This window comes from Pongo abelii, chromosome 18 (genome assembly GCF_028885655.2).
Source record: "Pongo abelii isolate AG06213 chromosome 18, NHGRI_mPonAbe1-v2.0_pri, whole genome shotgun sequence".
NCBI classification, from domain to species: domain Eukaryota; kingdom Metazoa; phylum Chordata; class Mammalia; order Primates; family Hominidae; genus Pongo; species Pongo abelii.
In genome coordinates, this window is record NC_072003.2 from 61286047 (window position 1) to 61311043 (window position 24997).

Below are 24997 nucleotides of genomic sequence, written 5' to 3' on the forward strand. Positions count from 1 at the left end.
TATAGACAGAACAATTTTAAAAATACATGGATTTATTTTTCTCTGAATAAGGAGAGAAACTAACACATCAAAACCTGCGATTGTAGTAATAATATTGGTTATGTCAGGTCAGAAATCATCTGCTATATTCAGATGGGATCAACAGCAGGAGTGTGTTTGCATGGTGCTGGCATATGGTACAAACTAAGAAGATAATACCTGAATAAATGAATTTGCCTCATCCCACACCTTACAGAAGCACTGAGTGGTTCCCAGATTCAGTGGAAGCCAGACATCCTATCTAAACCTCTAGAACACCAGGGTCCCGGCTGCTGAGAATCCCAGGCACATGAGGCTGCTTGGGAAAGGTAAGTAGCAATATGTTTCAGAAGCTTTAGAGGGAAAATGTGAAACGTGCTTGGAAATCTGAACAAACGCCCACCTTCAAGCCTTCCCTCTTAATAAGCATAGCTTATAACAACAAAAGGCCTTCTGAGATGCCTTGGGTAAGTTGTAATTCTATGCTAGCTAGTGTAAATTAAGGAATAGAAACAAACGGAAAGCTTATGTAAAGATTGAGGAGGGACAGTATACGATATTGTATCCTATGCATTTAAGAACATGGGTTACATATCACCCACATTTCCTATGGTATATATGCCACTTACTTAACCTTAAATAATATACTTATTTTATTACAGTATTTTAGATGGGAAAATATGAAGTCAAAACAGAACTCTGAGAAGTAGGTGTCTGGTATGAAGCAATTAATTAATGGAAGCTTAACTTATTATATCATTACGAGTACAATGACTCTTTCCCTGCCCCTAAATGGATTTAAACTCCTAACCATTTCCCACTCACCTTTGTATCTCTGGCACTGGGCACAAGGCTTAGTGTGTTGTTAGTATTCAAGACACGCTTGTAGAATTATTCCATGACCACAAGCAATAAAATTGCCAGAGAATTTAGATCTGATTGTCACCCGAAGCTTTTCAGGGATAAAAATGTGAGCTTCAGCTTCCAGTGCAATAATTACAACTGCAGGACATGACTCCAGAGTTACATCTCATGCCAAGCCCAAAAGAAGCAGACCAGATAGAAAACTGTGTTGAGAGGGTTGCCTGCTGGAAATATTTTGAAATTTTAACACTAATATTAACTATCCCATCATTTTTTGCATCTTTTGCAAAGCCATGGTGAATGCGGCCTTTATATAAGAGAGGAGGAAATGATTACACTTGGACTGGACATTAGATGACATTATTGATGATAATACTCCAGCGTCCTGCAAGTTATCTTTAGAAGAGGCAAAAGTAGAGCAGTTACAGTCTATCTGCTTTAAACGAGCCTGCTAAATGTCAGGGTGGGATGGAGTTATCCTATTTTGAATGCATCAGTAAGCTTTAGGATGTTTATGTATGATGTATAACTAGAAAAATTAAGTCATCATATTATTTTATATGAAATGAATTAACCAATATATTTTCATTAAATTTCCATTAAGCTCAAATACAACTTTATGTAGGCAAATCCTGAGTGGAGGAATTTAGAAATGATGAGTAGCAATAGCATATAGCTGGAAATAAATATCTACAACTGTTTCTGTACTTTAGTAATACAGTATTGAGAATGGAACTATACATTTGAATGTCCTCATCTTCATCCCTATCCTGAGCAGGAGTTGACACTTACACACCTTTTATGGGAAAGGAAGGAAGAAACCTCCTATTTATTAAATAGCTATAAAATTTTGTTTCTAAGTCTATTTCCTGTGAGTTCACTATTCATTTTTCTCTTTGGCTTTATGCTTATTATTTTTGGAGCATCTAGTGTATGCCAGACATTTTACTGTGAATTAAAAGCAACTAAGTATGTAAGACACTTGTGTGCTCATCTGTTGGACTCTGTGCACCTTGAAAAAAGAGAAAATAAACAATGCATGCAGTATAATATCATGGGTACATTTTTAGCCTGTTTAGGAGTCAGTGTGGAAAGCTGTTTATTATTTTTGGGGGACAGGGGGCTGTCCATGATAAATTCACATAGTCATAACGTTGGGAGCTAGATCTTAAGAAAGTAAGACAGTAGGCATTGTGAAGGTTTATAGCACAAGCTCTGGAACTGAATTTACTGAGTTCAAATCCCAGAGACCCACCACATACTAGCTGTGTCCTTTAAAAAGTTAAGTAACTTGTCAGTAAATCAGTGTTTTTATCTCTAAAATGGTGGCAATAGTAATAGTTACCTTATAAATGTAAGAATTCAATAAGCTAAATATATAAAAAGAATTTAAAGCATATCTGTCACATTGTATATACTCAAGGGATATATTTACATTGTATTAATAAATATTTACATTGAATATTTACAGCTCTTACTTTCCATTTCTCCCTGGTAAGAGAAAAAAATAGCATTTGAGAAATAATGAATAACGAGAGGAGAAGCATGAGTTATGGGGCATTCAGGTAAACAATTATATAGTGCTGAAAATAAAAATAAAAACACCACCACCATTTATTGAATATTTAACACTGCCAACCAACCATGCTATGTTCCTGTGTTTCATTCTCACAACTCGGGGCAGTAGATAAGGATTGCCAAAAATCATTAGCTTTCTAACAAGATTAAAAAGACAAGATTGCTCATGACTCCATCAAGGAAAGGATATATGTAGCTACAAAGAGCAATGTGAGAAGTCACTTGGAGATGGCAATATGCCACCTGCCTCCCAAAGAGGCATGTTCAAGTATTCATGGATCATCATCCTTCTGATATCTAAGAAAGATAGATCCAAAAAAACCTGAAGTCTTCTGTCTTGCTGAATGGGATATGCAAGTTGGGGGTCCAGAACTTAACTGATCAGTACAAAGGAGACAAAACTGAGGACTGCCACCAGGGGTCCCACTGATCATTGCCAATGTCCTGCTATGTTTCTCTAATTAAGTAATGAATTTTAAAAATAATTTTGGAACACATTAAGAACCTCAGAACTGTCTAATTCTATAGTTTATTATTAACTTCTAAGCAATATTATCTTTTATCATATTATTATATTATTTTAAAGTAGTTTTAACATTTAGATGCAAATTAAAATCACCTATCTCCGGAAGATTTTGTAAAACAGCAATGGCTAGGCACTGCTTCCCTGTATCCTAAAATAGTAAATTGCAGTGGAATTCAGAAATTAGTATTTTTTTAAAGCCTCCCGGGTGATTTTAACCTCCCAGGGTTTTTTCAGGTTGAAATAAACAAACAAACAAATAAATAAGTAAATAAATAAAACATGTTATTCTACTTTTCTGTGGAGCAGCACTCAAGTTAGTTAGTGAGTCTTCTCTGTGAAATATAAATATTTAATTAGCATACTATACATTTGAAACTTTAAAACATGGTTCTAGAGCTATCGTTCTCAAAGACTTGGGGATAAAGAACAAGAGAGAGTTGCTTACTATAGCATGATTTCTGCCATAGGAAAGATCTTAGATTTGTTCCCTAGAACAGAAGGAAACCACCAAAGGACAATCACTAAGAAAGACTCAGGTTTGTGTCATAGAAAAATCAAACTGACAAACTGACAATTTGAGATACAGTTCAATTGAGAGATACAGTTCAATTGAGAGATTACAAGTCTTAATGCCGGACATCAGTGATCAAAGAAATAAACTTTCTGTTTGCTATCTGTTCCTTCCTCCTCACTTTTCTCAGACTCTGGAAGTATGTGGAAGCCAAAGAGGGCAGTAAACAGCAGACACTTTATAGGCAAAATTTTCACAGAATAAAACAATCATAGCGACTCATGTGGAGATTTCCCTAAAATGTCATCTATTTCCCAACTTTTAGTTATGATAGAGCTAGTATCACATATCTGTAAAGGATCTTGGATATATTCTCCCAAGTCATCAAACCTGAGGTATAAACTTCAATGTCTATGAAGTGAACTGCTTGCCTCCTTAAGGAAAAAACTTCTCTGGGCAGTAACTGAACCCAGGAGTCCTGAGTCAGGGGCTAAACATCTAATTGTGTTTCCATCTTTTATCAAGGCACACCTGTTCCAAATCGCATTCTTTATTTCTATTTATATTTTTAGACTGGAGAAGTGCCAGGAGGATTAATTACAGCAGTTAATGTTTCCATTTGAAAGGAGATGATACCCTGTAAGTACTAAATATTATTAAATGTAATGGAATTAAATTGCTTTAAAAGAGACAAATGGTATAATTCAGTATTTCACTGATGCCCAGAAAACTACAACCCTTCATGTTGAGTCATCAGGATAAAAGTAATACAGATTTTGTTTAATTCTCCAAATCATATATAAAATGATTTCATTGAGTGTATATCTCACTGATTCCTAATGAAACACAGATCTGTGTAAGACATGAGTGGCTGTAGACAAGCTGATGAGGAATGAATTAATTACCCAGTCATTCCCAAATGGCATTTCTTTTAAAATATACATGATTTCTATGTTCTTACTGTCATTTCAGAACTGAAATAGTTCATTCTAGGAGAAAAATAGCATAAAATTAGGAGTATTCACTCCTTGCATTTAGATATTAATGAGAAGCCCCACCATCCTCACTCCTGTGGGAATCTCGCTTTGCCTGAAGGGGAAACATATGCAGCTATTTTTTGTTTTCCCCTGCAATAACACAGAAGAGGCCCTACGCCTTGTCCACATGTCTAAGAATTGCAAATATACTTGCTCAATATTAGTATTAATAAATAACACATATGGCAAGTAACATTAAAATGTAAGGTACTGCAAATAATTAAGCTAGAAATAAAAAATAAATAAATAAAGTGCATCTGCCTGGTAACCTCTGGTTGTTAGTCATAGCTGAGAAAAATCCCTCAAATTTTTCCAAAGATCAACATGTTCAAGGGATTTTTATTCCCAAGGCATTTCATGGAAAAGAGGGTGTACTGAATTGAGGTTAAACATGCAGTAGGCTGCCTGGGTCCTTGACCTGACTTCAATGTCTACACACTGTGTGAACTTAAGCAATTTGCTCAATGTTCCTGTGAATTAACACAGTTCTCCATAAATGGGATGATGCTAAATGAGATGATATATGTAAAATGTTCAGCACTGTGCCAGCTATTTAGTAAGCATTTATTAAATGTTCATCATTATCCTATTACGTGTAGCTGTACAGTATAAACACGTCCGTCACTCAGAAAAAGGAAAGGCAAGGAAGATGAGGAAATCAACAAGGGCTCATTCATAGAGAATAAGGCACTCATCTGTTCATAAGATTCTGAGTTTCTTAATTCCTAGAGGTGATGTTATTTGAGAAATATTTAATGCTCTTTAGAACTGGGTATCAATATAGATATTGGTATTAGATACAGAAAGATGAAGATGGATAAAAAATACTTCTATTTACCACAACAATCCACCTTGTTTCTAATTAGAATTAAGTTTCACATTTCAATTCAGAAAATATTTACAGACAAAACATGAATTGGAAAAAACTTCATTGTTACCTAATCAGGAAAAAGTAATGATTTCTAAGTCTTCCAGATTATCAAGATTAATACCTGCAGACATCATTCTAAATTTAAATAAACAAAGTTTGAAGATGGGGAAGCATTATTTTTCCTCCTTTGCAGATTTTTCTTTGACAGCTAAGTTTAATTTATGCCATCATTGGGTAAATATTCACCAGGTGACTTTTACTCTGATGTTTGAAGAACCCAGCTACCTATTTCATAACATGACATTATAATTTATTAGCATTCCAATTAAAAACATAATTTGTCTATAACCTTCAAGTTTATTATTTATACTGCACCTTCCTAGTAGCTAATAAATCATTTGTAATTGACTATAATACCAAAAAGCTAAATACCAAGCCCTATAATAATCTGAAAATGATGGGCTATGCAAATAGATCTGCCTCTCCTGCTACACATAACGTTGGAGAAAAGGGTAAAGGTTTAGCAATTTGTAGAAAGATGTGAAACAATATTGTAAATAGCTGTCACTAACGGACTATCTGCCATTTCCAGGGACACAAGCATTATTTGTCACATGGCACAGATAAGAAGCTGAGACTCAAAGAATGTAAGAAACCTGTACTAGAGCACATAGACTCCAAGTGAGGGGGACAGGATTTTAGCTAGAAATACCTGGCTCACAAAACATCAAACCACTTCCAACACATCTCTTCCAAACCCAAACAAAAGAGGTGCATTCCTTTCTTAGCATATCTCCTTATTAATTCACCCATTTTACCACACCAAAAATAATCAATATCAAAGAGAAAATACAATTCAGTTTTGAATTATATTTCTAGGTTAGTCATAGATTTTTTTTCATAAAAAGAATTTATTAAAAATAAACTTCTACCTCTTATCTCCTTTGACATCTTTCTTACGTCGAATGGTGCACATCAACATTAGTCACCACAGGATCGAATTATACTCTGCTCCTTGCCCCATCTAATATTTATTTGCACATTAAAGATAACACGACTGGCTAGAATTGGCTTCTGAATATGTGTGCTCCTTATCAAGGCCATAGTTTACAGCTTTGCTAGCGAGAGCTATGCTAATGAACTACTTTATCTTTTTTTTTTTTTTTTTTTTTTTTTTTTTTTTTGAGACGGAGTCTTCGCTCTGTCGTCCAGGCTGGAGTGCAGTGGCGTGATCTGGGCTTACTGCAACCTCCACCTCCCAGGTTCAAGTGATTCTCCTGCCTCAGCCTCCCCAGTAGCTGGGACTACTACAGGCGTGCGCCACCACGCCCAGCTAATTTTAGCATTTTTAGTAGAGACAGGATTTCACCATGTTGGCCAGGATGGTCCCAATCTCTTGACCTCGTGATCGGCCCTCCTCGGCCTTCCAAAGTTCTGGGATTACAGGCGTGAGCCACCGCGCCCAGCCGGACTATTTTATCTTAAAGAGAGACTTGGAAGAGAGACTGCTGGAATCCCTAAAGTCTCCCTGGATCTGATATAATCATGTCTGGCTGACTCAACAGCAGCGGCTTGGCAATAAAATGCAATACGGAACACCTGGAGAGATGCCTCCTTCTCTTTGTCTATCTTTCAAGCATCCCAGACTCAACTTTTAAGATGTCCCAGATCTCAGGACAAGAGAAACACTTGCGTAATGATAATCATAAAAACAGTAATAGCAGCAATGCTAATAATAAGAAAATGTAGGAAGATGTGGGAATTAGAAATGAGCATATTAATCTTGTAGCATTTTGAATGCACATAGAACTCAATCAAGTTGAACTTGACACAGAAAAATATACAGTAAATTCGTGAGAATGCAAGATTGTTTTCCAACAATTGTCACAATCCACAAGAAAAATAAACAGTTAAGGCAAATTGCATTCATCTTTTGTTCTCATTTTATTCATGTGCAAACTTAAAAGACAGTTTCAGTTGTATGGTGAAATTTCCGGAGATATGACCTAGAAATGTGGCTAATACCTTTTTTCCTCTTCTTTTATTGGAAAGTTAAGATTTCTTCAAAGAGTATCTTCGTATAGATCTTCTTTGACCCAAAATGATTTGAATTATAATAATGAAAAACAATAAGTAAAACAAAGCGTCCTATTCTCCCTTGAAATACTCTTTTTTTCTTGATTTCCAGAATATATCACTCTCCTGTTTTTTTTGTTTTGTTTGAAACAGAGTTTCACTCTTCACTCTTGTTGCCCAGGCTGGAGTGCAATGGCACAATCTCCGCTCACTGCAACCTCTATCTCCCAAGTTCAAGCAATTCTCCTGCCTCAGCCTCCCAAGTGGCTGGGATTATGGGCATGTGCCACCAAACCCGGATAACTTTTAGTAGAGACAGGGTTTCACTGTGTTGATCAGGCTGGTCTTGAACTCCTAACCTCAGGTGATCCACCCACCTTGCCCTCACAAAGTGCTGGGATTACAGACATGAGCCACCGCATCTGGCCTCCTATTTTGTTTTGTTTTGTTTTGCTTTTTCCTGATTGCATTATCTTTTATAATCTTAATCTCCTCTGTTGACACCCTTTTCTTTTGCAGAACTCAAAAAACTGGAGCTCCCTCCAGTAGCATCCTCAATTTTCTCTATTTACACACTCTCCTTGGGAGATCTCATCTCATCCTTTGATCTCTCCCTTATACATTAACCTGCTCCTCATTTTAGTAAATGGCCATACCATCTACCCAATAAGTCCTCCTGACCCCTCTCTTCTCACAAATACTACATCTAAATAGTGGGTAAGAAGTGGCGGTTCATTCTCTAAAAATATTCCTGAAGTCCCAGTTTTCTTATTTCCGATGCTACCCATTCTCTATATTATAGCCTAATTGATCATTTTGATTTTTTTTAAAGAACCATGCTGTTGCCCTCACTTTAAAACTCTTCAGTACCCACCCATCACATTTAGAAAACAGACTAAGGAATGGGCACAGTGGCTCACACCTGTAATCCCAGTACTTGGGAGGTCAAGGTGAAAGGATCACTTCTGCCCAGGAGTTTGAGACCAGCCTGGGCAATGTAATGAGACCTCACCTTTACAAAAATAAAAATAAAAAATTAGCTGGGTATGGTGAGGTGCACCTGTAGTCCTAGCTGCTCAGAAGGCTGAGATGGGAGAATCGCTTGAGCCTAAGAGTTGGAGGTTACAGTGAGCTATAATCCTACGTCTGCACTCCAGCCTGGGCTACAGGCTATAGAGTGAGACTCTGCCTCTAAAACAAAACAAAACGAAAAGAGGAGAGGAGAGGAAACGGGCTAAGCTCATTATCTTGATTCACATAGCGACCTATGTTACCTGACCTTGATCTTACACTCCAACTTCATCTCATACCACTCTACTGCTAGCTTACAGCTCACCAACCACCTGGATTTCTTTCTGTTCCGCTAACAAGTTCACCTTGTTCCTTGTTAAAGACATTTTCATTACTCCCCTTTTTCTTTCCATAGTTGCTTACTTCTAGTCATGCACAGGGTAGCTTTGAAAAACACCAGTTCCGGCTGGGCATGGTGACACACACCTGTAATTCCAGCACTTTGGGAGGCTGAGGTGTGAGGCTCACTTGAGCCCAGGAGTTCAACACCAGCCTGGACAACATGGCGAAACCGCACCTCTACAAAATATACAAAAAAGTGGTCCATGCCTGTAGTTCCAGCTACTTGAGAAGCTTAGGTGGGAAGATCACTTGAGTCCGGGAGGCAGAGGTTGCAGTGAGCTGAGATGCTGCCACTGCACCATCTTGCCTGGACAACAGAGTGAGATCTTGTTTCAAAAAGACAAAATCAAACCAAAACAAAAAAAGAAAAACAACAATACAGAAAATATTTTCCAGAAATCCCAAACTAATCATCCAGTCATTCTACATTATATCACTCTGTTTCATCTTCTGTATTTTCTTACTCTCCAACCTCAGACACTAGAATATAAACTTCAAGAGAGTAGAGGCCTTATCTGTTCGTCTGTATTTCAGCACCTAGAAGAGTGGCTCACTGACATTAGGTGTTGCGTGGTAGATTGCTGAATGAGAGAACAAATGAATGTAAACAAACAAGGTGGTAGGGAAATGAATTTTCATCGTCTAGATTCTAGACACATGAGAAAGATAAAATTCAGGGGATATATTCTGTCCTTCTTTAGATTAGTTTGGGATTCTGGATAGGTGTTTGCAGATCAATTTCATGTCAAAATAGTATGGAGATTTTAATAGAGTGGTCATTCTACTCTGACACAAAACCTAATTGCTCACATGAGTACCAAATAATCCCTTACTATGTCTACATAAGAAGTGGGTTTATTCAGACACACAAGGCATTTTATATGTTTTTTGAATAAATATGTATTCTATTTTCCATGTGCTGTGTTAACTTTGGAAAATATAAGTGAGACAGAGTCCCTTTCTCAGATCCCTTGATCTAATGCAGATAGTAGAACAATAAATACAAAATGAATACTACAACATGAAAAGTGAAATAATATTATAGGAAGGTATTATAGAGCTCAGGCGCTGAAAAACACAGAGAAGCCATCTTTGGAAGATTCTCAAAGCAACAGAAGAGCTGGGTGAGAACAGAGAAAAACTGAATGAGGCATAGTGTCAACAAAAGAAGGGAATCAATTTACCAAAGCCAGTGGAAGAAAACTCCCAAGTAGACAGAAGTAGATAAAGCACATCAACAGCATAGCTTAATGGTAATGACCAGATCCTTTTAGACTGGGTTTGCATTCAAGCTTCCCTGAATAGGAGTTGTGTGTCTTTTGGGCAAGCTACTTATTATTTCCTTCTACAGATGAGAACAATGGAGGCTTGGAGAGTATTGTTCATTACCTCAGAGGGGCATTGTGAGGCTGGAATGAGACAATAATATGTATAAAATATGTAATGTCACATTTCTTGACACATGAGTGCCCTGTGAATTTTGCAACACTCAGTTGAGAAGCACAAAGTGACAGGAAATGAGTTAAAGGGATAGACAGGAGCCAAATTAAAGAGTCTGGATGTTGATTGTCTGCGAATTTGTAATTGTTGCTGCTTTGAATTCAGATATGTTTAACAGAAAAAATATACCTCTAAGGGTTCTCAGCTGTTCCCTTCTAAATACTGCTGGGGGAGGTGGCATTGCCTGTTAGATACACAGTTCAGTTGTTTCAATATTGCCTGTATTGATTATTAGCTGAATCACCTGTTTCAAATTATTTAAGCTTTCACCTCTTCTTTCAAAATCAGGAATAATTTTGGCAGCTAACTTATTAGGTTTTTATGAGAATTAAACATATTAAATCAGTGTAAATCACTTACATTTTGAGAGATATTAATATAAACAAACACACAATAAATAGGAGCAGGCTGGGTGTGGTGGCTCATGCCTGTAATGCCAGCAGTTTGAGAGCCGGAGGCAGAAGAATTACTTGAGGCCAGGAGTTTCAGACCAGCCTGTGCAGCATAGTTAGACCTTATCTCCAAAAAAAAAAAAAAAAAAATTAAATAAAAACATAAGACGAATGCAACAGGCATGGTTCTGCTTTTCTCATTTTTTTAAACAAGGCTTCTCAAGTTCAAGGATGTCTGTCAATAATGCAAAAACAGAAATTAAAGTAAAAAGTGCATAGATACAGGTATAGATATAAAATTAAATTCCTATCAATGATAAAGGAAAGAAAAAAGAAAAAAAACATGGCCCAAATCTAAGACAGCAGGTTCAAAGAAAACTCAAGTTCATCACATTTACTGCAATGGAAGATCCAGTATTGTTGCCCATTATAGGCAGGGCCTTACCATCAGCGCTTTAGTGAGGAGAACGTTTGGTTTTTGAGTCTGACACTCCTGAGTTTGAATTGAGGTTTCATTCTTAAGAACTCTGTGATGTTAGCAAATTCTTAAACTTTTGGAGACTTTTAAAAACTGTTTCTAAAGAAGACGTGAGATTATCCATACAACAGGGTCATTGTGAAGATTAAATGCAATGGTAAATGAGAAATGCACTCTATCTTTGTTAATAGAATTTGCATCGGAATGATCACAAAGTCAGCTGCTTCTTAAAAAATGGTTATCACTGCTCAGAGAGACACATGGTAGCTGGCAGGATACTCAAGCCTCAATCGGTCCTGCCAAAAGGCCAATTTCGTTTTGTGCCTAGATGCATGATTTAAAAAAAAAAAAAAAAAAAAGATTCAAGTTTATCCACTCCAGTATGTCATCATTCTTACCCTCAAAGGTTACCTGAACTCATAGGCAATGTGGATCTCTGGGAGCATCCCTACTCAAAGGTTAGCTGCGAAGTCTAAGTTTGCTTAAGAGTTAAGAACTTGACAAGGAAGAACAGAGAAGAGCAGACGGTTGAGGAGTGCTAACACCTTCTTTAGGAAATCCAAACCCAGGGAGTCATCAGCAAAGACTGAGAGATTAGCTTCAAGGAAAATAGCTATTTCAAGACACTGAGGAGAAATTAGAAAAGACCAGCTGGTGTGAATCAAGAGAAATATGTTGCTAAAAGGTAGTCGGGCAAGCTGTTTACAGGGAACTAGGCTTTCTAACAGCTTTCTCAGGCACCGTGATTTTTTTGTTTTGTTTTGTTTTGTTTCTTTCACTATTTCCTCCAATTTTTCTTCTAAATCCTTTGGAAGGCTGTAGAATGAAAGGCTGTAAAATGTGAAAAGAAACGTGGCTGAATCAAAGGATGCTTTGTGATTTCTCTTTATTTTAATGAGTCACAGGCAGAATGTATTTTGGCATCTTCAAAACTGCTATCTGTCAAAGGATTCTCAAAAATTTGAGTTCACCTTCCTGTTCTGAAGTTTTTACTGCCTCCTGCCCACTCCTAATATCCCACTTGCACACAGGAACACATACACACACGTGCATGCACACACACACACAGAGGACCTCTGAAACACACTCATGGCCAAAGATCTACCCTGCTATTTTGGAGAAGACCACCAGGTGTCCTCTAGTGGTACTTTTGCTTTTTCTGGCCTAAGATCCTTCAGAAAATTGTATAGTCAGAGACCCCACAAGAAGTTTGAGCAAGACTGGGAACTCTTTTCTATTTCTGTAAAGCAAAAACTATGTCTTCAAGAAACAGTGGAACTCACAAGAATTGAAGATTGGGTGTCTTTCATGGTGCCCAGCAGAATTCTAAAGAAAGCATTAGTTTTTACACCTAGATGTAAAATATTCTTGGAGAAGCAATTTAGGGAAAATTAAAGGAGATAAATTTCAGAGCCAGGCACAATAGGACTTGAGTTTGAGCTTCAACAGTTGATGTTTGCTCAAGCTTTTACTTTCTCCTTTGAGGTAGGCAATAGAATCGTGCTTATTTAATAGGTTAGGAAACTGACGTTTGATAGGTCACACCTTTGGTACATAGTAAATGTTCAATATGCAAGTTTTCTTCCATCTTTTCGCCTCACATACATTAACCCTCTTGATCCTGAAAACAGATGCAATTTAGGTGAAACAGGGTTATTCTGAAGGTCAATACCACAAAGCAACTTGCCCAAGTAGACACTGCCTATCAAGCTATCTGTTGATTCTATTCTGCACAATTTGGACTCCTACTAAATAATTCCTAAACTGAATAGCAATACTTCTCTTCTTCTCTTGGGTGATGCAGAACAATCTTAGGTGCAGAATTTATAGAGCAGAAGAGAAATGATTGATGTTCCATGTAGAACACAGAATCAAACTGTGTGGTAACTAAGATTGGCAAAACTGTTATCTGTTTCCTGTGTAAATGCTCAACTCTCGTATTTACCAGGTAGATGTCAGTATAAGGAGTTTGTAACAGCTTTGCTTCCTAAGCCCAAGAATTTCAAGACTGATCAAAAACAGTGTCACAAACAGTACCAAAACAACTTCACCCCATTATTTAATTCTATACATGAATATTATTGTAGACATTATTTCTAAATTGAAGTATATTTGACTTAAGATTGAGTAAGACTATTATTGCGATGACTACAAAGACATGAGGCAAATATGATTTTTCTGCAAGGCAATAAAATATTTTTGTATGAAAACAGTTTGAATTAAAAATTATATTAAATGTGTCAAAGAAAATGTTGATCATTCCCCAAGCACATATTTTTGTACCTATACCATTCAGGGATAGATTCAACTTCTTTTCAGTCATACGGATTCATCAAACCTATATTGCATTCCTATCATTTGCCAGAGAAGTTACACACAGGAATGATGAATAATACCTGGTCCCTGCCTTCAAGGAGTTCTCATTCTAGGTTGAATTTTCTCCCCCTATATATGTGAGTCAGTGGAAAGTAAAATAGAGCAGAATTTGTTTCAGACAGTGTAAATCTGAGGGAAAGTATAAAACATTTTTTCCTCTAAATGAAATAATACATTTCTTTTCAGACTTAATATATGAATGTGATTTTTTTCTTGTTCTACATGTTTGTTTTAACTCATTCTTTAAAAAGCTTCATTCATTACTCTGGAGTATTACAAGAAATGTCTATGATTAAAATAAATGTTAAATGGTTTTAATATATATGTAAATGTCGACATTGAATTGTTATTGGTCAACTTACAGAGCTATTAGGGCTCTGTTCTCAAAAAAGGGGTGGCTCGAGAAAATGAAAATAACCCAAGGGCATGCTCAGCTGATGGAATTTATATCCATACAGTGAGATAGTCAGGCAAACTCTGTGGTCAAAAGCACAGGTCTTCCAGTAACGTCCTGTTCACAGTCTCCATTAAACCTTCCCTGACCCTATTTCTGTACTGGACTGATTATCCAATCCCTAAGAACCTCACATTTGTTACTGGCACAATAATGAGAAAACCACACAAAAATCAATCAATCATACAAACGTATGACCCTAAATTTGGGGAAAAACTAAGAAGGTGTTTGGAGGGAGCTGATTCTGTAAAAAATAACATAATGGAAGAGACAGATATTAAAATATGTATGAAAGCATTAACTTAGACCTGCCTATAAGAATTAGCTTCTGAGGATTTCTGATCTCCTGCTTCTCTGCTCGTTCTGATCTAATCATTGTCAGGTATATTTAAAAAAATATATCATGAAGTTGGAAGAAGTTGAGAACACAGCCAAAATCTAACAGCATCTAGAACAGTGCCTCCCCAACGGTAGACACACTACTCCTTCATTATTCACCAAATATCTTTCAATATGTAACCAGAGCACAATGACGGCTCCAAGTGGAAAATATGCTGTCCCCCAAAGGTCACCTAAATTCATAGGCAATGTGCATCTCTGGGAGCTTCTCTACTCAAAGGTTAACTGTGAAGCCTACGTTTGCTTAAGAGATAAGAACTTAACAAGGAAAAACAGAAAAGAGCAGACAGTTGAAGAGTCCCAACACTTTCTTTACAAATACAAACCCAGGGAGTCATTCTTGAAAAAAACAATAGCCCAACAATAGATGTTAAATCCGTAGCTTTAAGCCCGCTCAAGAATATGCTAAAGACAAGAGTATATTCTAATTGTTGGTACAGTATCTTTTTAAGAAATCTTCCTTTTTTAAATTTTTATTCTTAATATTTTTGACAAAAATAGAAAGTAATCTGTAAAACTCTTCTCTCAAATCGCATAACCCATCCCGACATCAGTGGGTCACACAAGTATACTAATCCCACGGAGGTGAAAGTGGAGAAGAGAATGAACATGTTCAAAAGTAATCTTACATATCAAAAGTGTTTAAATGCATTTTTGTAAACAGTACCTACCATGTGTATCTTATCTCACATCTCTAAATTGGAGATACACATTAGAGGTCAGAATTTTAAAAGTTCTGATTACTCTTGCAATGAAGAAACATATTACAATTTAATTAACTCATGAGTCTTGTAGTAGATATTGAGAATCTCTGTTTCACATTGTTGCGGCTGCCAGACTAAAGACACGGGTATCAGGCTTTCTGGGAAAGGACTCTCTAACAACCCCTGACTCTTCGGAGTTGGGAGTGTAGAAGCCAGCTGGACTTCCTGGGTGGAGTGGGGACTTGGAGAACCTTTCTGTCTAGCTAGAGGATTGTAAATGCACCAATCAGCACTCTGTGCTAGCTAAAGGATTTTCAATGCACCAATCAGCACTCTGTAAAATGGACCAATCAGCAGGAAGTGGGTGGGGACAAATAAGAGAATAAAAGCTGGCCACCCCAGCCAGCAGCAGCAACCTGCTTGGGTCCCTTCCACACGGTGGAAGCTTTGTTCTTTCGCTCTTCACAATAAATCTTGCTGCTGCTCACTCTTTGGGTCTGCACCACCTTTAAGAGCTGTAACACTCGCCGCCAAGGTCCGCAGCTTCATTCTTGAAGTCAGCAAGACCAAGAACCCACTGGAAGGAAACAACTCCAGACACAACATGACATCTATTAATACCTCACAGGATGTGCTTGGGAAAATGTTATAGTTAAGACATTTTGGCTGCACATGGGGACTCACATGTGTAATCCCAGCACTTTGGGAAGCCAAGGAGGCAGATCACTTGATTCCAGGAGTTCGAGACCAGCCTGGGCAACATGGCAAAACCCCGTCTCTACTAAATAATAATAATACAAAAATTAGCCAGGCACTGTGGCGCATGCCTGTAGTCCCAACTCTCAGGGGGCTGAGGTAGGAAGATTGCTTAAACACGGGTGGTTGAGGCTGCAATGAGCCATGATGCTGCCACTGCAATTCAGCCTGGGTGACAGAGCAAGACTCTGTCTTAAAAAAAAAAAATCCTAAGCTTCATGAACCACTGCATCACAGTGGCAGTTGCTATTCCCTGGCTTCTTGCATCATAGATAGCCTGAATAATCCCGAAATCAAGACAGTTAGGGACCTACAAATGAGGTTGTACAGCAAAATTATTGATAAAGCACTTTCTGTCTATAAAGGATGAACACAATATACTCCCTGGTAAGTGATACAGGTTGTAATACAGAAGGCAAGGCTTTTTGATCTCAAATGAATTTTTTTTTTCTTCCTCTCTGACTTCTCTGTTGAGACAAGGTGCAAGAGATAAGATAAACAGTAGGATATTTTTAGCTGAGAAGCAGCTCTTCATAAGAAAGACAACTTCAGGGAAATATTGCTGGTAGGTACTAGATTTTACTCTATTTACCAGATGTGCATAAGAGTTCAATACTTATTGTTGAGTGAATCAATGTTTAAAAAAATTAAATGATTTGAGTGCAGAGTAGCAGAAGGGATGCGACTGGGTGTCTATCCCACTTATGACTTCTGCTTAATGACTTTGTGACAAAAGTTACAATATAAAGAACTACGGTGTCAAGATATGAGACTGCATTGTCTTAACTTTCCTTTGAAAATACTTGAATAACAAAATATCTACTTCATTTCTTATTTTCCCCCCAAAACCAGTTTAAATATAATTCCTTGTTATTTATACTTTTATGTCATTAAAACCTCATATTCACTATACAGCCATAAAAAAGAACAAAATCATGTCTTTTGTGGGAACGTGGATGGGACTGGGGGCCATTATCCTTTGCAAACTAATGCAGGAACAGAAACTCAAACATTGCATGTTCTCACTTATAAGTGAAAGCTAAATGATGAGAATTCATGAACATAAAGAAGGGAACAAAAGGCACTGGGGTCTACTTGAGGGGGAAGGGTAGGAGAAAGAAGAGGAACAGAAAAGATAACTCTTAGGTACCGGGCTTAATACCTGAGTGATGAAATAATCTATACAACAACGCCCCATGATACAAGTTTACTTATGTAACAAACCTGTACACTTACCCCCGAACCTAAAATAAAAGTTAAAAAAACCTTCCACATTCCAGTCTTTGGATAACTAGTAATCATCATCATCATCATCATCATCATCATCATCATCATCATCATGGCAGGTATATTTGAATGGGCACTTTCTTTTTACCAGACATGATGCTGAGCAATACACACACATTTCATTTTATCTTCCCAATACATGTATAAAAGATGCCATATGGGCTGGGCACGGTGGCTCACGCCTGTAATCCCAGCACTTTGGGAGGCAGAGGCAGGCGGATCACGAGGTCAGGAGATCGAGACCATCCTGGCTAACACGGTGAAACCCCGTCTCTACTAAAAATACAAAAAAAATTAGCCGGGCTTGGTGGCGGGCGCCTGTAGTTCCAGCTACTTGGGAGGCTGAGGCAGGAGAATGGCGTGAACCTGGGAGGCGGAGCTTGCAGTGGGCCGAGATCGCGCCACTGCACTCCAGCCTGGGCGACAGAGCAAGACTCCGTCTCAAAAATAAATAAATAAATAAATAAATTTAAAAAAAGATGCCATATGATCTTCTTTTTGTATATGACAAAACAGAACTCAAATAATTTTTTTAAAAAACTGTCTTAGATTATTCAACTAGCATGAAAATACTGGGATTCCATACCACAGGTCCTTCTTTTACATATTGCAATGGATTTCACATTTTACCATACTGAAGTCAAAAGCCTGAAGCAGCTTCTAAACCACCATTATCATTTCCTCACCTACAGCACTTTTATAGGATGCTAATTCCTTCATGCCTCTCTCTCCTCCTTTTCTCTTTGCTCATTGAAAGGGATATGATTTCCCCATGAGCCACTGCATTAAACAATAAAATACTGCAGATATCCCACACCAAGAGGAAATACATTTAAAATTTAATAATGAAATCAATGGGAAACAGGATTTGCTTCACAAGAATTTGTCAACTTTGCTGGAATTCATTCATTGTATAAGCTAATAGAAAACTTTGATGTGGAGAGAAATGGAACAAACTCTTAAGAAGTTACTGAATATTATTGAAGACAGTGGCCATGTCTTCTACTTTATCTATGTGGCTCCCAAAGTCAAACTCTTTAGAGCTGATATTGACTAATTGTCTGTTAAAATGTCTTTTTTGAGATTTGTGAAAATTCTAATTCTCATTTAATTATTAATAGGAGTCAAAACAATGAGCAAAATAAACTATCATTTCTCCCATGGGGTTGTGTAATAGGAATAAAATACCACTACCACAGCTTAAGAATACCACAGAAGAACTCCATTCATTAATTAATTCAAAAATAAATATATTTTGAGCTCCCTTACTGTGCTAGGTGCTGAGAATATAATAATGTACTGTTGGATTTGGGAGACAGACTTATGGTTTTACTTATGGCATTTGTGTTGCTAAGTGTTATAAAAGATAGGTATTGGGTGTCATGTAAGAATGAATAGAGGTTTGGCTTCATGGAGAAGTGCCAGAGAGAGCTTCTCAAATGAAGTAAACATGTAAAAGATTTGCAGAAAGCTGGGAGTTAGCAGGCTGGTTGCTGAAACGGCAGAGGAGGTGAATTCAAAATAGAGGAAATACATCATGAAAAACATGGAGGAAACAATCTATGCAAACGTCAAAAATTAAAAGAGGCTAGAGCTGGAGGAGTGCAAATACTGTTGAAGAGGTTGCATGATCTGCAGAAGGTTGAATAGGCGAACGGGCAAAATTATGCAATGTTTATTAGGGATCCTCAGAATGTTATCTCCTATGGACAATAAAAAATAATTTATGTGTTGTGCTGTCTTGAATAATTTTCACAAAATGCAAATCAAATTATATCCCCTCTATGATTAAGTATAGAGCACATATTGGGAATCGGAGCAAATGGATACAAAGAGATCACTTAGAATACCTAGGTAACAATTCACAGAAGATGTTCATTTGCATCCTGCTATTGCCTGTGTTTTTATGTCTCCCTAATATTCCTATGTTGAAATTTAAATCCCCATGTGAGGATGTTAGGAGGCAGGGCCTTTTGGAGGTGATTAGGTCACGTGGGCTGACTCACTCTCCTGAAAGGGATTAGTACACTAATATAAAAGGATCCACTCTCAATCCTTCCACCATGTGGGGACGCAGAGAGAACTTGTCAGAAGGTGCCATCTATGAACCAGAAAGTAACCCATAACCAGACACCAAATGTATTGGTGCCCAGATCTTGGACTTCCCAGGCAGCCTGAACTGAATGGACTAAGACAGAGCTCAAGGGTAGAGAAAAAAGAGAAGTATATGAATTAATACAAGACATATTAAGAATGTATAATTTTCGCGGAGCAGAGCTTTCCATATTTCTCATACTTCTGCTATTCTTCTTCATCCACTTGATATTTTTTCTGTACAGGAACACTATTAATTTATTTATTGCTCATCATGAAATACATTTTAAAATAACTTGTCATGTTGTTATTAATGGGAAAACTGATGTCATATTATGAAGAGAACATTAAAAAAAATACAGTGAAAAAGAAAACTAAATATAATGCTAGTTCTTGTCTCCCAAAATTTCTGAGTATGAGACCAATTTTTCTTACCAAAAAAAAAAAGACATTGGAGCCAGGCCTGGTGGCTCATGCCTGCAATCCCAGCGCTTTGGAAGGCAGAGGTGGGAGGATTGCTTGAGCCCAGGAATTCGAGACCAGCCTGGGCAACTTGGCACCACCCTGTCTCTACAAAAAAATACAAAAACCAGCCAGGCATGGTGGCACACATCTGTAGTTGCAGCTACTTGGGGGGCTGAGGTGGGAGAATCATTTGAGCCCAAGTGATCGAGGCTGCAGTGAGCTGGGATTGTGCCACTGTACTCCAGCCTGGGCAACAGAGTTATAGAGACTTTCTCCTTCAAATATCAAAGGACTCAGAACTAAACATTGAATAACTGCTTCCAAGAGATTACATTTTGTTTAATGTTGTATTGACCAACTCCATAAAATCGTCTCATTTAATACACCGTGTTTGCAATGTATAATTGCCAGATTTAGAGGTTAACAAGGGGACTAATGCACTAGGCTGAAATCTTTTCATGTCAGGGTTTCCCATATCTTGCTAAAACACATTTTGAAGTTGGTTGTTCAGCTCTCATCTAACCACCATGGAGAAAGGAGGAGCAAAAACCCATTATATATGATGTCCATCTTTCCCAGTTACTGGGTTCTCACCCTGTCACCTATTGAGGGTTTCACGTCAAAACAATTATTCCAGTCCCAGTGCCAATGGTAATGTTAATAGTGTGGTCTATATTAAAAACTGTGACTGGGTTTTAAATATCTTTGTATCCCTAGCACCTACAATTAAATTTTACTCATGATTGATACTCGAAATGCACTTTGGGAGGCCGAGGCGGACGGATCAAAAGGTCAGGAGATCGAGGCCATCCTGACTAACACGGTGAAACCCTGTCTCTACTAAAAATACAAAAAATTAGCTGGGCGTGGTGGTGGGCACCTGTAGTCTCAGCTACTTGGGAGGCTGAGGCAGGGGAACGGCGTGAACCCGGGAGGCAGAGCTTGCAATGAGCTGAGATTGGGCCACTGTACTCCAGCCTGGGCAACAGAGCAAGACTCTGTCTCAAAAAAAAAGAAAGAAAGATAAATACACGAAATGAATTTGAAAAACAAAAATATTTTTAAAAACCAGCTCAAGCTCATATAATTATTCAATTGTTGAATTCAAATTAGAGTAGCCTAAGTCCCAATCTTTAACTGTGGGAGAAGTGAAATATCTAAGCAATAATGTACACATCTGTAAATATAAACTCTGCTTTGTAGCAATAATATGAAAAGCTAACACATAATGAACCACCATTATTTCACTGTATTTCAGCAGTAACCTCCTAAAGTGGGTTTTGGATCCACTTCACAGATGAAGAAATGAAACAGAGTCAGGGAAATGGCATTACCAAGTCCATAGACCTACTAAATGTGTAAGAAAAGGATTTGCACCTAATAAACAACATGCTATCCTCCACTGTAGACTATTGATATTCACATAACCAAATGGGTTACTGTTTTCTCTTCAGATGTCCTAGTATCTCTGTTAAATCAAGGTTAGCCTAAAGCTGCCTCCTTACATATTTAAGTCAACCTGAAGGTTTCTCTATACATAATGAACCATAACCTAAATGGAGGTATAAACAGACCATAACCTACTCTTGTGCCAATCACTGAGTTTTGGCCAATCAAAGGGGGCCAGCTGTTCAAACCATGTTCAAATAAAGCAAACGTCAAGCTGTAGCCAATCCCACTGTTTGTGTACATCAATTCTGTTTTCTGTATGCCACCTTCCTTTTCGTTCATAAACCTCCTTGTGCTGCATGGCTGCAGTGGAGTCTCTCTGAGCCTCTGGTTCAGAGAGTTGCCTGATTTGTGAATCGTGCTTTGGTCAATTAAATTCTGTTAAATTTAGTTTGGCTAAGATTTTTCTCTTAAACCTCATAGACATAAACTTCATCTACTTTCTAAATTTTTTTCTTTATTTTTTTAATTACTATTTATAAGAAAGAGTTTATCATAAGGTCATTTAAAAGTGGTCACACAAAACTCTGGATAACTTTAAACAGGGAAATCCTAGCAGGAAGGATGTTTCTGATAGTCTGTAAAAATACAAACCAGCTCAATTACAGTGCCTAGTATCTTGTAAAGATGCATCTTCTAGGGCTTCTGGAAAATTCAAAACTATTGGGTTCTCTCCGTGGCAAATGTTTAACTGCTGGGATATTCTTAATCAGTAAGTGCCCCCAAATACACAGTTCCATTATCACAGTTGCCACCTGAGAGTACAATAGCATGTAGATAAAAGCTATCCCACAATTAAACACAGGTAGAACTGAGTTCTTTATTAAGATAATTCAAATACTTTTATTTACATTAAAATTATTAAGCTTACATATAATTGTATCCAGTCACTTAACTACCTTAGTGTTCAAATAAAAGGAAGAAAATATTAAAATATGTTTAACTTTTTCTAAATTTCCATGTATAACTTAGTAATAAGACAAAGAGTATCAACCCTGTAAACTAGTTGTCAAAAATTTGTATACACACACCATAGAAACACTCATATACATACACTTTTTAAGAATATCTACACGCTGAAGTTAAAAATCTCTTTTGATCTCATTTTTTAAAAAATGTTCATTGCATAACAGAAGTGATATTTATGTGTTTGTTTTGTTCTAAAGGAGACAAGACAACGTTTGAAAAAGCACAAGCCTTACCTTATCTTAGGGTAAACTCAAAGAAAATGTCTACAATTTACTCAAATAACCACTAACTCCAAATAATCCATCTTGAAAAAGAGGAAAGAAAGGGAATAAATTTACATTGTGTTCTATTACATTCTTTAATGTTATCTAATTTCCAAACAGCATACCCAAGGTGATGCAAATTCCGTTTTATGAGGGCAAATGAAGCCTAATATGCATAAACACAAAGCAGTATCTATTTTTACCATAAAAATACCAAGTCCCTGAACAGTATTTTTATGATGCTGCTTAACAAGTTTGTATTTCCTTGGCAGGAATTTATTTTACTTCTCAAGTATAAAACAGAAAGAAAATAAAAGAATAAAAATGAGGTAAAATGCTCAATTCTGTGCAACTCATTCCGACTTCAATAGTATTTTTATTGGTATTGATTTTCTTTACCTGGCACCCTCAGGGATGGACTTGAAGTTCTTCATTCAGGTGGGCTAGTTTGTAGGGTCCTTAAAGCTAACGTTGCATGATTACCTGCATTCTCTCCAACCCACTTTCATCCTCCTTGTGGTCAAAACAGTCCATATTCCTAGGTCTGTCCTTGTGTTCAATAAAATGCAGATGCTTCATTAAGAACATTAGATGTACCTGGGTAATTTAGTATTTCCAACTGATTTTCAGAGTAGATTAGGTGTTAATGTAATATTGCTTGGCAAATCATTTCAGCAGAAGCAAGTTAGTAGAAATGGTTATATATTCAAAATTAGGTTTTGGCCAATTGATTCTTAATTACACAATCAGAGACTCAAGAGATAAAAGTTAATAGTCCCTCCTCCTCCCCTAAGATATGCAGATACACACACACATACACACACATATGCACACACACCTTGAAAAGTTCTAGCTGCTCTCAGGAATCAAATGATATCCTGGCAGTATTTGTCTAAGAATAAAGCTTCAAATGTCTAAGCAAGACCACCTACAGTCTATCTGATTGTTCCCTTCAAGGAAGCCAGAAAGAATGTCGATTTAAGAGCCACAAGCAGCAGCTAAGTGTAGTTTAAAAGGAACACATTGGAAATGCTCCCTTTCTGTCAGAGTCACAATTTCTATGAAAAAGAACACTAGTTAATGTGACTTCAAGAGGTTCCAAACTATTTAAATAGCCATTCGGCTCAGGTACAAAAGAGAAGAGGGCAGGATATAGGATGGAAATGAAAAGACCAACTAAAATATATATAGATATATGAACATATATAGATATATGAACACAAACATACATATGCTCACACATGCACACGCATTCATTGACTCTGTTCCAGCCACACAGGTTATCTGAGTATGGCAAATTTTCCCATAACACAGATCCTTAGGACTTGTTATATTATTCATGCATGAAATACTTTCAACATGATTTTTTTCATGTCTGGTTTCTCACTCTTCAATTTACAGCTTGAATGTAATCCCGCCTCTGCTGACCACCATACAGAAAGCCATTTCCTCTCCCTCCTCCGGTTCATCTCTATCACATCTTTCCCTTCATCTTTATATTCCAAGAACCTAGCGCAGGATCTGCTTTAGAACAGCCACTCAATACAATGTTCTGTTAATGCTGGGGACTCTATTAGATGGGTAATTCTACTTGGGTAATTGATAGTAACATACGCTGCAATATAAATGTGTATCGACTATATTACAGGCCATTCTAGGGACTGAATAGAGTATGTGGAAATAAAACAGTTTTTGCCCTCAAGAAGCTATATCTTGTGGGAGAGGGGGTTAAATGGATCAAACCCTGTGGATGATTAGCAATCAAGAAGCACAGAGCTTGGAAAGCCAAGCCTACCTGCATGAGACAGGGAAAACTCCTGAGGCTGATGATAGCCTAGGTGGACCGTCTGGGTTTGAGCTAAATAAAAGAATGCTTGGAAGTGCTCTCCAGTCAAAAGAAAAGCAAGCATGCAGGCTTGAAGTCATGATTGTTCTCTGATCTATTTGAAAGTTGAATGTATCTGTACGAGTACGATGATATGTGGGAAGGCAGCTAAACAAAGCAGAACTACATCAATATAAGAAAGCAATATTGTCACATTCATCCATAACAGCAACATAATAAAATTCTATCATCCTTATAATTTAGGTCAACCCTTGTCAATTTGTCAAAGCCTTTTGTATACTATTGCTCTTTATCTATGATTCCACAGGGAGGCAAAAATATAGAAGTTAGAAGGGTGGGCTCTGGAGTCAAATTTCTCTAAAGCCTCCTGGCTGGAGAATCACAGATTCGATCCTTAGTTTCTTCATCCATGATAGGGATTGATCATAATCTTCAGAAGTATTTTATGTAGTAAAATAATGCATATGAAACTATTTGTATCAGGAGTGTCATATAATATTCAGTAATTACAATTGTCACACTCTTGAAAACATTCTCCACATCTGAGATTATCTACTTAGAGTAGTATTTCAGAGACAATTTCCTTCTCTACTCAGGAGTATGACACAGGAGGCTCTCACTGATCTGACCCTGACCATTTCTTTCCAGCTCCATCTCCATCAGTATAACCC

General features: G+C 37.3%; 1 protein-coding gene and 1 long non-coding RNA gene across 4 annotated transcripts in view; one reads left to right on the top strand and one right to left on the bottom strand.

The window, feature by feature from the left end:
• Positions 1-24997, bottom strand: part of CDH8 (cadherin 8) — a 391459-nt gene that overhangs the window by 287921 nt on the left and 78541 nt on the right. The gene's annotated exons all lie outside the window — the stretch shown is intronic.
• Positions 236-7009, top strand: LOC134760448 (uncharacterized). Its single transcript, XR_010137883.1, has 3 exons — positions 236-347; positions 4070-4136; positions 6400-7009. It is a non-coding gene; the product is annotated as an uncharacterized LOC134760448 (long non-coding RNA).